The sequence below is a fragment of the Eptesicus fuscus genome, chromosome 15 (assembly GCF_027574615.1).
Source record: "Eptesicus fuscus isolate TK198812 chromosome 15, DD_ASM_mEF_20220401, whole genome shotgun sequence".
NCBI classification, from domain to species: Eukaryota; Metazoa; Chordata; class Mammalia; order Chiroptera; family Vespertilionidae; genus Eptesicus; species Eptesicus fuscus.
Window position 1 is genome coordinate 23,666,382 of NC_072487.1, and position 13,259 is coordinate 23,679,640.

The window sequence follows — 13,259 nt, forward strand, 5'->3', positions numbered from 1 at the left end:
TTGTTTTTTTGAGAGAGAGAGAGAGAGAGAGAGAGAGAGAGAGAGAGAGAGAGAGAGAGAGGGAGAGATAAATAGAAACATGAATGAGACAGAAACATCATCACATTTTCCATTGATGCCTTCTGCACACTCCCTACTAGGGATCAAGCTCCCAACCCAGGCATGTGCCCTGACAGGGAATGGAATGTGGACCTCTTGGTGCATGGGTTGAGGCTTAACCACTCAACCACACCAGCTGGGCTAAAAGAATATTTAAATATTTTAAACTAGAATCCGTGCACTGGGGAGGGGGGTGGGTCCCTCAGCTCTGCCTGTGCTTTTTCCCAGTCCAGGGGCTCTCAGGGGATGTCCGACTGATGGCTTAGGCCCACTCCCTGCAGGATCCTTAGTGCTGCCACGGAGGCAGGCCACTGTGCTTGCCAGCCTACAGCCTGGCTTCTGGCTGAGCGATGCTCCCCCTATGGGAGCGCACTAACCACAGGGGGCAGCTCCTGCATTGAGCGTCTGCCCCCTGGTGGTCAGTGCACATCATAGCGACTGGTTGTTCCTCGGTTTGGTTGATTTGCATATTACCCTTTTATTATATAGGATTGGACTTCTGAATATTCGTTGATGTATACGCTAATATCAGGTTTATGTATTGAGAAAGGGAGCAATTTTCTTCCACAGAAAAGATTACTGGGATTCAGGAATTGAGGGTATTAAAAAAGACAATCTTTTTTTTAATGCCTTTTAAAGAATGTACTTATTTATTTAAATTTACTGGGGTGACATTGTTTAATAAAATTATATAGGTTTCAGGTGTACAATTCTATAATACATCATCTATACACCGTATTGTGTGTTCACCACCCCAAGTCACATCTCCCTCCATCAGCATTTATTTCCTCTTTAAGGAAAGACAAATCTTAAGTGGCACAAAATGGAAATAAATGCTTTTCCTAGCACCATGCAATTCTGAACTCTCCCTCCATGTTTATTGTTTCTGTCTTTTAATAGGAACATATGCCTAAGAATTCACACTGATTTGCTAAAAGGAACTTATAAAGTGAAATTATTAGCGCCCCTTCGCCCCATGCCTCCTCATTAAAGCGCTTCTCATCCCTTCCTACCGCTTTAATAAGCTTCCCATGCAGAAAGCATCCACAGGACAGTCCACATAGCAAAACTTTTTTTTTAAGTCCCTAGAACTAGAAATAGAGGTTGCCAGTTCCGACAGATTGTGAGACTTACAAATTAAAATACAGGACTCCAGTTAAATTCGCATTTCGGTTAATCAACGAAAAATATGTTTCCTATAAGTATGTCCCAAACATTACGTGGGCCATACGTGTCTAACGATCCCTCTCTATCTGACACTCAGATTTCACCGCGCGCCCGGGTCTCCCCTGGCCACCTCGCAGGGCCCGTTCCCCACCTTCCAGGCCCAGAGCCCGGGAGCTGCTTTAAAACTCGGGACCGCGGGCCGGGCCGCGCCCCCTGATTGGCCGCGGCGCGCCCGCCCCGCCGACCGCGGGCGTCACGCAGCCCGAGCCGCCGGGGCCCCGCCGCCACCGCAGTCGCCGCCGCCGCCGCCGCCGCCTCCGCAGCCTCGCTCGGCGCAAGTGCGGCGCGCGCTGGGGGAGGGGGCGCGGCGCGGCGCGGCTGGCGCGGGGCCCCGGCGGGCGGCGGGATTAAGTTTCCCGGTCGCGCGTGACTGTGTCTGCGCGTTTATCGAAGCTCCTCCCCGGGCCGTTACTTCGGAAGAGGGAGGACGTGGGCGAGGCGAGGCACTCGGCGTCCTCGGCGACCCGGCTCCCCAGCCCTCCGCCCCTCTGCTTCCCCGCCGGGGGCGGCCGCCGCGAGCCGGGTAAGCGGCGCCGGGATGGGGCCGCGAGGGCGGAGCGCGCGCCCGCGCCTGGTGCGCGCGCCGGGCGGGGGTGCGCGGGTTCCGCGGGCTCCGGGCGCGGGGCGGGCGGGGAGGGGGGGGCTGCGCTAGCCCCACCCCGCGAGGCCCGGGAAGCCGCTGCTCCCTTGGCCCTTTAAAAGGATGAGGTCTGGAAGTTTCTTTCCTCTGCTCCTGGCCCCCGAACCACAGCCCCAGGGCCCTCATTCCTCCCTCCCCCACCCGCTTGTTTGGGCTTTAAGTGGTTTGAAAGTTTTTTCTTTTCCTTCGCCTGGAGGGGCACAGTGCCAAGAAGGGGGGACCCGGGCCTGGCGCGCGGGCCGGTCGCAGGAGCCTGTTGCTCTCCGCTGCTGTTGCTCTCCAGGCTGAACGCCCTGTCCACCGTTGTGCGGTGCCGGGCCGTGCGGGGTGGCTAGGGGGTGGGGGAAATGTCCCCGCACTGGGGTCTCACGCCCCGCCGGCGGGGGACCCAGACCGCGCCGCTCATTGGTACCCCCGCCCCTTGGCGTCTGTGGCTTTTCGTCTGCTGCCCACGTTGGTACCAGCGTTTTGCTTCACATCTTCCTCTCCCCGACCCCCCTACCCCGTCCCCGGCGTGTTGGGGGGAGGGGGAGGCGGAGGCTGCTCTTATCTGCGATTTCGCAGACCCGGGATGCCGGATGCTCCCTGGGAAGCGCGGTTAGGGAGCCGCTTTGTGTCTTGGGGAGTTGCGTGAGTGTAGGCGGTGGTGATGGTGTAAGTTGTGGCTGGCGTCCTTTGCAGAGGCACAAAGGCCAGTTGATTTCCTGCAGATCACTTGGAAATGGAAGCTGGGACTGCAGAGAAGAGGGGGGTACTGCAGAGAAGGGGGGGGGGGCGGGCTGCGAAGGCGGGAGGTGGCCTCCGCTGTGCAGGGGTAGAGGCGGGTTGGGACCGTGAGACAGCTCGGTGCATCCCCGCGGGTGGGGCTGCTGAAGCTGCTCTGCTTGGGAGGAACCCGGGCGGGGGCGCTGTGTGCCTGGGGGGGGGGGAGGGGAGGGTTCGGGTGGCGACTAGGGTTTCACGGGTATCATCAGGTAAGATGACCATGGCTTTGCCAGGCCAGAAGGAAACCCCTCCGCGTTGCTTTGATGGGAGAGGGGAAGGATGTGAAAAGTGGCCTGTCATCCAGCTTTGATGGACAGCTGTGGTATAAACATCCTTCAGTGTTTGGGTAGACATTACTCATTTAGGATACATTTTACAGAATACAGAACACCTGATCTGAGAAACTAACCAGGTGATGGTTTGGGGCTTGGGAGTTTTTACATGTAGAACTTGGGTGCAGGTGTTTATAATGAACTTTTTTTTTTTTTTTTTAGGGTTGAATCATCTACGTTTGTAATATATGCATTTAGTGCCTGGTAGAATTTAAGTAAACACTTGTATTTAAAAACCCAACAAAACTTAAAGTTCCTTGGCTTGAACTTCTAATACAGTGCAGAGCGCTGGATGGATGCACCTGTGCCTTGCCTGAGGGCGGGGTGGAGAGGGCTTAATCTTGTCTGGGATGCCTAGATATGCTGCTCCTAATGGAGTACTTCACAAATGCGCGTTTCTGTCTAAACTGGGCTCTGTCCCTGCCCAGACTTCACATTAGGTTCAAACAAAAAAAAAGCAGAGGGTCTGTAGATTTAAGGGCCATAGGCCAAATTGGCCCACTGGAGTGGTTTTTGTCCCTAAGGTTTAGGAGCTAGGGATGGTTTGTACACTTTTAAGTGGTTGAAAGACAAAATCAAAAGACTATTTCTCATGTGAAAATTATATGAAAATCAAATTTGTGTCCATATTTAAGTTTGGTTGGAGCACAGCCGCACTTGATCCTCTTGTCGGTGTCTCCTTGCTGTGCATGGCTGCTTTCACAGCTAGTGGCAGAGCTGAGTGGTTGCATAGCAGAGACAGAGGTGTATAGCCTTCAGAGTCTGAAATACGTACTGTTACTCTGTAAGGAAAAGTATTGTTGAAATACTCCCTTTTGTGATAGGTGCATTGTTTAATTTTATTGCCGCTGTTTCTGGTGCCCCTTGAACTGGCAGACTTCCCCCCTCCTCCAAAATAGACTAATTATAAATCATTGTGTTGGATTTTCTCATTTCCAAGTTTCATTCTCAACTTTTTGGTATCTTTCTCTGTTGGAATCTAGGATAAACTGGAGTTTCTGATGAGCAGAAATTGTGTATTTACATATTTTAACTTTAATATAGATGGCCATATTTCAAGGCGTTCTGCAGTGAGTTCTAGTAACTTCTAACTGTTCTGTTACCTGAGTAGGTTTGAGGACTATCGTTGTGTTTCTTTAGGTAAAGAGAGCAAGGGCTTACAGCATGTCATGGGTTCTTTTCACAGGGCAAGGCAAAGCTAGTGTGAACTCTTCCCTACTCCTCCTTTCTACCTCACTTGCTAAAACTCACAAAAAACTGATGAAAAAACTGATGAAATGTATCTCCAACATATTAATAGGTCAATCAGATGGGTACCATACCTCTTAGTTGTGTTCCTTTTCTTTCCTTGGCAGTATTTCTTCTCCTCTCTTTTGTTTCTGGTTTTTCTTCTCTCCTTAACACATCTCTTCCTTTTATCTCCTAGGCCTGACTGTGTTGTGGCTTGGGAAAAGAGAGATGTCAGTCAATTTTTATTGTGCTCCAAATTCCTATCATGTAGACCAGGGGTCCTCAAACTTTTTAAACAGGGGGCCAGTTCACTGTCCCTCAGACCGTTGGAGGGCCGGACTATAGTTTAAAAAACAAACAAAAAACTATGAACAAATTCCTATGCACACTGCACATATCTTATTTTGAAGTAAAAAAACAAAACGGCAAAATCACCCGCACGTGGCCCGCGGGCCGTAGTTTGAGGACGCCTGATGTAGACATTGCTCTGTTTGGCCCTTAAAGATGTCTTTCCATTTTAGGTGCCTTTTTACTGCACATGTACTGTGAGGGAGTAGAGGCTTTTTCCAGAGTTTATTATGTCTCAGCAAGGTGGGTGTGCTCAGGACACGTTCATGGAAATCCTTGGAGTGTAATTTTGTCTTGATGCAGGACTTTAGTCTTGAGCTGCTGGCGGGGAGGCTGTGCTTTACAGATAAAGAAGGGAACCCATTGTCTGGAGCCGTCCGTGGTCGGCAAACTGCGGCTCGCGAGCCACATGCGGCTCTTTGGCCCCTTGAGTGTGGCTCTTCCACACAATACCACGGCCTGGGCGAGTCTATTTTGAAGAAGTGGCGTTAGAAGAAGTTTAAGTTTAAAAAACTTTGGCTCTCAAAAGAAATTTCAATCACTGTACTGTTGATACTTGGCTCTGTTGACTAATGAGTTTGCCGACCACTGGTCTAGAGTTAAGATGAAGGGATTTAGAAGCTGGCATGTGAAAATGAATTTACCTGGAAGATAACTGTCTGAGTTAAAGGCAGATTATTCTCTCCAGATTACCTCCCAAGTCTGACATCATAGACTTGACTCTTTTAGGTTGACTTGCAGATTAGCTCCATTTTGTATATTTATAACATGCACAAAGAACTCTGTGACTTTCGCAAAATAGCTCATAACAGAGTTCCTAAAGTTGATGTGTTGGACTGGAAATGTCCCCATATATGCTGGAGCACACAACACACCTGCCAGTGACAGATCCGGTACTTCAAAGGAAAGAAGCAGAGAGCTTCCCTAGATTCAGAACTGCTTGATGGTTCCTGTGAATGACTGTATCTTCTATCATGATTGTATTTCCCAATCGGTTCTATCTGGTCGAAAACCACATTTTGCCTAAAGTAGGCATTAGTTTGATAGAGTTACATTGTTACTTACATTATTAACCCCATACTTGCGGAGAAGAAAGGTATTATTTTTTTCTCTTGTAAATTAGTGTCATTCATAGGAGAGCATCCATATAAATACAGCTGGGAAATTATATTTAGTATGGTAAAGTTGGTATACTGAGATTGAATAACTATAGTGAAGTTCCATATGGGCAAGTAAGAATGAGATGAAAAACTGCTTCTAGATAAAGGAAACTGATGTGAAGTAATCCATTGCCTTCCTGTGAAGTATTTCCCATGAAGGTCTGAGGTAGTTACTCATTTAGTAGATCGTCATAGATGGATTCGGAGGCATATTGTATTGGGCTAGAAATCAATATACTGCTATAGTTTATTATCTTAATCGGAAAAATACACACAGAGAAAAGAGTAAAATGTTTTACATTTAATAAAAGTTACAGGGATTCAAATACATTAGACATCAGCATGGGATTGCTTGCTGACTACTTGTAGATGGCCGCCTTCTCCCCTGTCTTCACACCGGCTCCCATCTGTGTATGCCTCTGTCCTAATCTCTTAAGAGGGCACCAGTCATAGTGGGTTAGGGACCACCCCAGTGACCTCATCTAACCTTACTTCTTTAAAGACCCTATCTCCAAATACAATCATATTCTGAGGTACTGGTTAGGATTTCAACATACAAATTTGGGAACATAAGTCAGCCCAGAAAAGAGTTCTTAAAGAGACGGCAAGGCTCTCATAGACTGTAGGCTGTATACTGGTGAGACCTTGAAGAATGGACTGGTTCAGGGTAAGGGAGGGAGGTCATGTAGGGGCTGTTATGGTAGTATAACTAAGTATTATTGTGTAATTTGATGTTTGTGAATAAAGGGGAACTGCTATTTGAGGACAAGGTATTTTAGCTTTGGCCTGAGGCCACTTGTTTTCTTTATCCTGGTGTTTACTGGGAAATTGGCATTCATTTTTGTACATAGAGCCTTAATTTTCCTTTTAAATGTACCATAAAATATTTTCATGATAGTTTTGGAGTCTGATTAAGCAGCATTTTTTATTCTTTAAATTACATTAATCTAAAAACTATGTATATATATATCCTGTGCATATTTTGTGGGCAAATATTTGGCATAATCTTTTTTCCCCAGAAATCTTCCCATTTTTGGAAAGATAAAAGATTTTAAAAGTAATAATATGTTTTCTATATCACAAAATAATGAAAATGTTTTTAAGTGTTGAAATTATAATTATTTATAATGTTAAAGCAATTCTTTAGACTAAAACTGTTAAAACAATTCCTCCAAATTTGGCCAGCTGAGTTAAAAAAAAAAAAAAAAAGGTAAAAGGAGACTTAAGTTCTTGCTCTTTTTTTTTGCCTGTGGTGGTGAAATTTGTTTGGTCTAGGGAATACATATTTTTACCCTCCTTTTAGTTTGATTTATATCTGTGAAAACAGCATTCATTGTTATTTCCTTATAAACAACTCCACCTCCAGATCTAAGGTGATATAAATAAATGCATGAGGGGAACATGAAAAAGGAAACACTTGTAAGAAAGGAAAAAACAGAAATATTAGCAACACACACACCGAAGAGAGAGAGTGAGAGAGATAGATAGATCTTGAGGAAAAACGTATTTAGATTGTGTTGATGACTTCATATTGATCATTTGAATATGTTTTGATATAGTTTACTCATTAGTGCTTATATCTTAAAACTAGAATAAAATATGTAAGATCATTATTTCTTCTGGTAACTTTTTTATGATAAAAAAGCATATTTAAAAAATATGTATGTGGAAGTCATAGACTAGCTCAAAGAAGGAAAAAATTTACCTGTAATTCTATCACCTAGGTGCAACCTCCTTTCCCCCAAAGAAAACACATATTTGTGAACTGAGGATGCTAAATTATTTTGATATAACGAATGGGTAACTAGAGATGGTGATCAACAGATTTCATTGATTGCTCATTTTCTCAGTGAGGAAATGGGGTCTGAGATTATTAAACACCCGTATCTTCTTTAATAGCATCTATTTGAACCAATGTCTCTTGACTCTGAGGAGGTTAACTACCATGTGGCACACAGGACACCAGTGGAGAACGCATGTTTAAATCTTGATTTCTGCTCAAAATCATTCGTTACCTGGACCTATAGTTAATCTTAGAATAGCTTTATCTTATGGAATTGAGTGGGCCCCTGGCATGCATCAGGGAACTGGATGTAGAAATGGTCAGGAAATCTGTCATTCTGTGCTCTCAGGACATCAGTGACCGAAGAAAACCTCGAGGATAGAATCATGAAGTTAAAAAATTTTTCCACGACTTAAAAGATGCTATCTGATCTATACCAGGTATGCCCAGCTTTTCTTAAATGTTGCTAGGCCTCCTTAGCAGGTCCTGTTTGTCTAAGGTATTACTGGATAAAGTTCACACAGCTTTAGGTTAGGTGCTCCCTCGCTATGTCCCACCTCTCCCAGCCTCCCATGAGTATTTAATTTTAATTAGTCAAAGTGTGAAGTCTGCCTCTGGGAGACATTTATTTCCCACTGTAGGACCCAGGGAGGCCTCAACTCTAGGATTCAGTGGCGTTGGAATTCTGCCTTTCCTCCCACCCCACCCACTTCCTTCCACATGCACGGTTTTGCTGGGAATAGTTAAATAGATATTCTATTCCCACTTAGAAAAGTACAGCACAGAATGCCTCTTTGTTCTGATAGAATCTGCTGACTCTATATGTTGGGTCAGGCTAAGTCACAGAGTACTTTTAGATCTGTTCTGAGGTGGGAAAACAAAAGAAGAAACACCCCTGGGCCTGGATTACTGGTCCCTAGCCAGCTCCATTAAGTTCAGGGGACATTGGTTGGGGCTGAACCAGGACATTCAGGCTCGACCCTTTCTCAAGTCAGAGGAAGGATTGTTTCATTGCTGCATACTTTACAACTGACATGGTAAACTGCATAAATTGAAAGTGTACAATCGGTTGAATTTTGGTCTATGAGAAACCATCCCAACAGTCAAGACAGTGGACATAAACTATGCTCCTGCCCCCGGGTAATCCTTCCCAGCCTCCCCTTCTGCCTACCTCCCATCACCAAGTAAACACTGACTTGCTTTCTGTCCCTATAGATTTGTTCACATTCTCTAGAGCTTTATATAATTGGGATCTCACAGTATGTTCTTTTTGTTTGACTTCTTTTACTCTGTATTTTGGGATTTATCCAGGTTGCCTGTCTTAATAACTTATTATTATTTATTGCTGAGTACTAGGTCATTGTATAGATATACCATTCAGGAATATTTAAAATAGTTTAGGATTCTTTTATGCTTTGTACGTTGTCTTGTAGAGTATTTGTTCTTGGTTTCAACTGTGTGTGTCAGACTTTTGTGTTTGACAGTATTTATAAACATAAAATTTAAGTGCCCTTATTTAATGTTACTTGAAGTTTTTGAAACTATGTAAGTCATACTTTTAAAAAAACCTACCAGTAATTGTAAAATGAAGAGATTTAAAGGTTTCTAATTTTTAAAGATACCAAGTGATTTTTTTTTTTAAAAAGTCACATGAGTATTGAGACTTTACACAGCTTTTGCATCCTATCTTGTGAAGAGGAGAAGCACAGCATGGTCAGTTTCCTAAGCGAGCCAAAGCTTTGCTGTCCAGACTGCTTGCCTAATGCTTCTGACTTGCTAATTTTTGGTACTTCTTTATTTTTTATTGACTTATCTATCACTGCTTGTGACAAATTTATGTGACAACCAGATAGTGAATTGGTTAACAAAGGAGTAATTTGGTGCCTAAATTATCCAAATAATTGTCATGCAGTATATGTTACAACTAAGACCATCAAACAGTAAGAATTGAAGTGGGGATAATCAGTATAGTGTGCAAACACAGTATTCTGGAAGAAATTATTCAGACTTTTTGGGTCACTTTAAGCATTTATAGGTCTGTCTGTACTTTCTGATCAATTAATTGAAATTAAGTGGCAAAACCCATAAACAACACCATTTTAGGCAGATGTGCTCTCTAGATTATCAAAAAAGTAAAAATTGATTTATAATCTTATTAACATTTAGTCTTTGGAGTAGCATAGTAAAATACAGTTAATGAATGTTGTTAAGTAGTGGATGAGTGAGAAGCAAATAGTCATGTTTATTGAAAGAGAATAAAACCTTTTAAAATGTTTTTAGAGGGAAAATACCAGTTTCCAGGATGGCTCTAGTGAGTCCTATAGAATTACATATGGTAACTAAATAGTGTAGCCTATTATATTTATCTGTGAATCAGTAATTAGGGAATTGAATTGGGCCATGCTAATTTATCTTTTATGGCTAGGATGCTAGGGCTCATGTTCAGGTAGGTTCAAATTAATTTGTTTTTTTAAATATACATTTTTTGTATCTGAACTATTTGGAATCTTGCCAGCATGCTGTAAACTGTGTAAACTGTCATTCCTTTTGCTGACTATTTTTTTCTTTGCCTTTGCACCAAAGGTGGTCCAGGCTTTATTATATTGTTTCCTGTTTGTGAATGTGTGCTCTTCGTTCCAATCTTTCAGGTGAATTCATTCTTGTCACAAACACAAATGGAATATCAGGCAAAAACAGACAAAGAAGGATTTTAATTTCAATAAATTCCTCATGTTATTGCAGCAAAATAGCTATACACCAGTTCCTCTTCTCCTCTCCTCCCCTTCTATCATCTCCTCAGTTACAAGAATAATCAACCACAGAAATACAGAATCACCAGTCAAATATGTAATGCATTGCATAACATTAAGAGACAGATATTGTCATTGCAGGTATAATAAACCATCAAGTTCTTCCTAAAAATAACAACTTATAAGTTTGCCTAGACCAGTGGTCAGCAAACTCATTAGTCAACAGAGCCAAATATCAACAGTACAAGGATTGAAATTTCTTTTGAGAGCCAAATTTTTTAAACTTAAACTTCTTCTAACGCCACTTCTTCAAAATAGACTCGCCCGGGCCGTGGTATTTTGTGGAAGAGCCACACTCCAGGGGCCAAAGAGCCGCATTTTGCCGACCACGGGCCTAGACTCTAGATTCATCAGTTTGCATATGGTTGGACCTGGCCTGTAATTTCTCATGTATATTTCACATTTTATTTATTTATTTTTACTGTTTGCTATTACAGATGTCCCCATTCCCTCCTCTTTTGCTTCAGTGTATTCTCAGCAATGTAGACTCTCACTGACTAACAAGATTATCAGTTGATTCAGACAGTGACACCTCGTCGCTGACAGAGGAATACAAGGTTTTTTCTCGTAATTCTTTAGTACAGATTATGGAAAACTAATTTTATTCCTGTGGACATTTTTTCTTGAGTATATGCGTATTACCCAAAGGTTCTGATAGAGTATGGAAGTGAGTAAGAGAGGATTATGGACAGTTTTATATTTTTTATAGTATTCCCCTCCATATACAGAGAGATATTTTATTTTATCTTTAAACTTGCTGGTATGTTTTTTTATTCTATGATTTTTAACTTACCTTACAGATAATTGTGTGAAGTCTGTTTGAGATATTTTATCTTCTCTTATATTTAACTAGAGGCCCAGTGCACGAAATTCGTGCACTGGGGAGGGTGTCCCTCAGCCCAGCTTGCACCCTCTCTAATATGGGACCCCTCGGGGGATGTCCAACTGCAGGATTAGGCCCGATTCCTATGGAATCGGGCCTAATCCTGCAGTTGGACATCCTTCTCACAATCTGGGACTGCTGGCTCCTAACCGCTCACCTACCTGCCTGATTGCCCCCTAACTGCTTCCTTGCTGGCCTGATTGACACCTAACTGCTCCTCTGCGGGCCTGATTGCCCCAAATACCCTCCCCTGCTGGCCTGATCACCCCCAAGGCTTTTATTAGTATAGATATGACCCTGCACAGAAAATTTTACTAACCCTGCTTTACAATAAGGGCTTGACGATTGAATCATTAGGACCAGACACCAAGATTTCCTTTCTTTGAATAGTGGAGGGAATACTTATCTTGTCTTTAAGTTGCCCGGAAATTAAAATGAGATAATGACTTAGAAAAGTATAAAAGCACCACATAAAGACAACTGTCTTTTTAATGAAGTGGCAAAATGAAAAACACTTTTTATTCTCCCCTTCCTTCCTTTACAGCTTTTATTTAAACTTTGAAATTTATAAAAATTTCACTCCAATTTTCATTTCTTTACATTCAACATTATTTTGTATTGGTTTCAGGTTTTATATTAGTTACAGAATAGTGGTTAGACAATCATATACTTTACAAACTGTTCCCCGATATTTCTAGTACCCACCTGGCATCATACCATCATTACAACACTACTGACTATATTCCCTATTTAAGTGACAATGGGTTTACAGGTTCCTTTCAATCTTTCTTTTGTGTTTTTTGTCCTTCCTTTTCTTTCTCACTTCTTCCCTCATTTTCTTTATATAGTATCTCAATTGGCCATCAAAGCTCAGTGAAGGCACTGGGACACGCTTCATCCATTTTACAGACCAGGAAACTGAGGCCAATTCCAGTTGGCTGTGGAACTTGACTCAGGAAGCTCTCAGAGCACACAGGAAGCCCTCAGAGCCATGCTCTTTGCGCTTCCTAAGGGGCAGCGGCCCAGCAAACAGAACAAACCTTCCAGTCAGGCTTCAGAGCCTCTTTCTCAAGCACCTCTTCATTGCGGATGCTCTACATTCTTTCCTCTCCCCCCATTCTTTACTGCCCCCCTTCTCCGAAGCAGGTGGAAGGCTTCCCACTCACTGTCTAGGCATGCTCTGCTATGGGGCAGGGTGTAGCGAGCTTGCTTTTGGGTGAAGGCAGGAGCAGTAGTCACTGCCTCTGAAGTGTGAAGGCCGCCTGAGCGAGGCCCATTAGCACTGGAAGCTTCTCTGAATCACGTCAGTCAGTCCAGTACCCTGCAGTGCAGCACCCCTTCACTGAGGTGGCTCCACCCCTCAACCCCCGCCTCAGGGGTGAGGGTCCTTGCCCCTCTGCCAGGAGTCCTTCCATGCCCCTTGATCCCTGGCTGGGCCCACCCACATCTTGGGGGCACTGCAGAACCTCTGTCTCTCTACAGATGAGGCAGATCCCTGCCCTAGGTCTCCCCAAAGCTATGAATCTGTGGCCAGAGGCCTGGTCTGGGTCTCAGCAACCACATGCCTGCAATGTTCCCAGGGACCCCGGGAGCGCCCGACTCGGCCCGGACACGCCCCCCGCCCTCCGGGTGGTGATTGCCGCCCGGGACCCCCAGGAGTGCCCGGCTCAGCCCTGACACGGCCCCCCGGGTGGCGATCGCTGCTGGGGACCCCGGGTGCGCCCGGCTCGGCCCGGACATGCTCAGCGATCGCCGCCCGGGACCCCCGGGACCCCCGGAACTAAGAGGATTGGGCGCCGCCATCTTGGTCTTCTCAACGGCCGGATAGGCCACCCGGAGTCCCGCCCCCAGCTTCTCGCAGGCCCAATCATGGACATAGTGGAGGTGTGGTCAATTTGCATGTTTCTCTATTATAAGGTAGGATTTGACCTTATTAAGGTTATTTTCCATAAGTAATTTGTTTTCATGTTGGTATAGGAAGC

General features: G+C 44.3%; 1 protein-coding gene across 1 annotated transcript in view; it reads left to right on the forward strand.

Moving 5' to 3' along the window:
- The first annotated feature begins 1,704 nt into the window (after positions 1-1,704).
- Positions 1,705-13,259, forward strand: part of MPDZ (multiple PDZ domain crumbs cell polarity complex component) — a 183,624-nt gene continuing 172,069 nt past the window's right edge. Inside the window, exon 1 of the mRNA XM_054727012.1 lies at positions 1,705-1,849. The gene's annotated coding sequence lies outside the window, so the exon portion shown is untranslated. The remainder of the gene's footprint in view (positions 1,850-13,259) is intronic.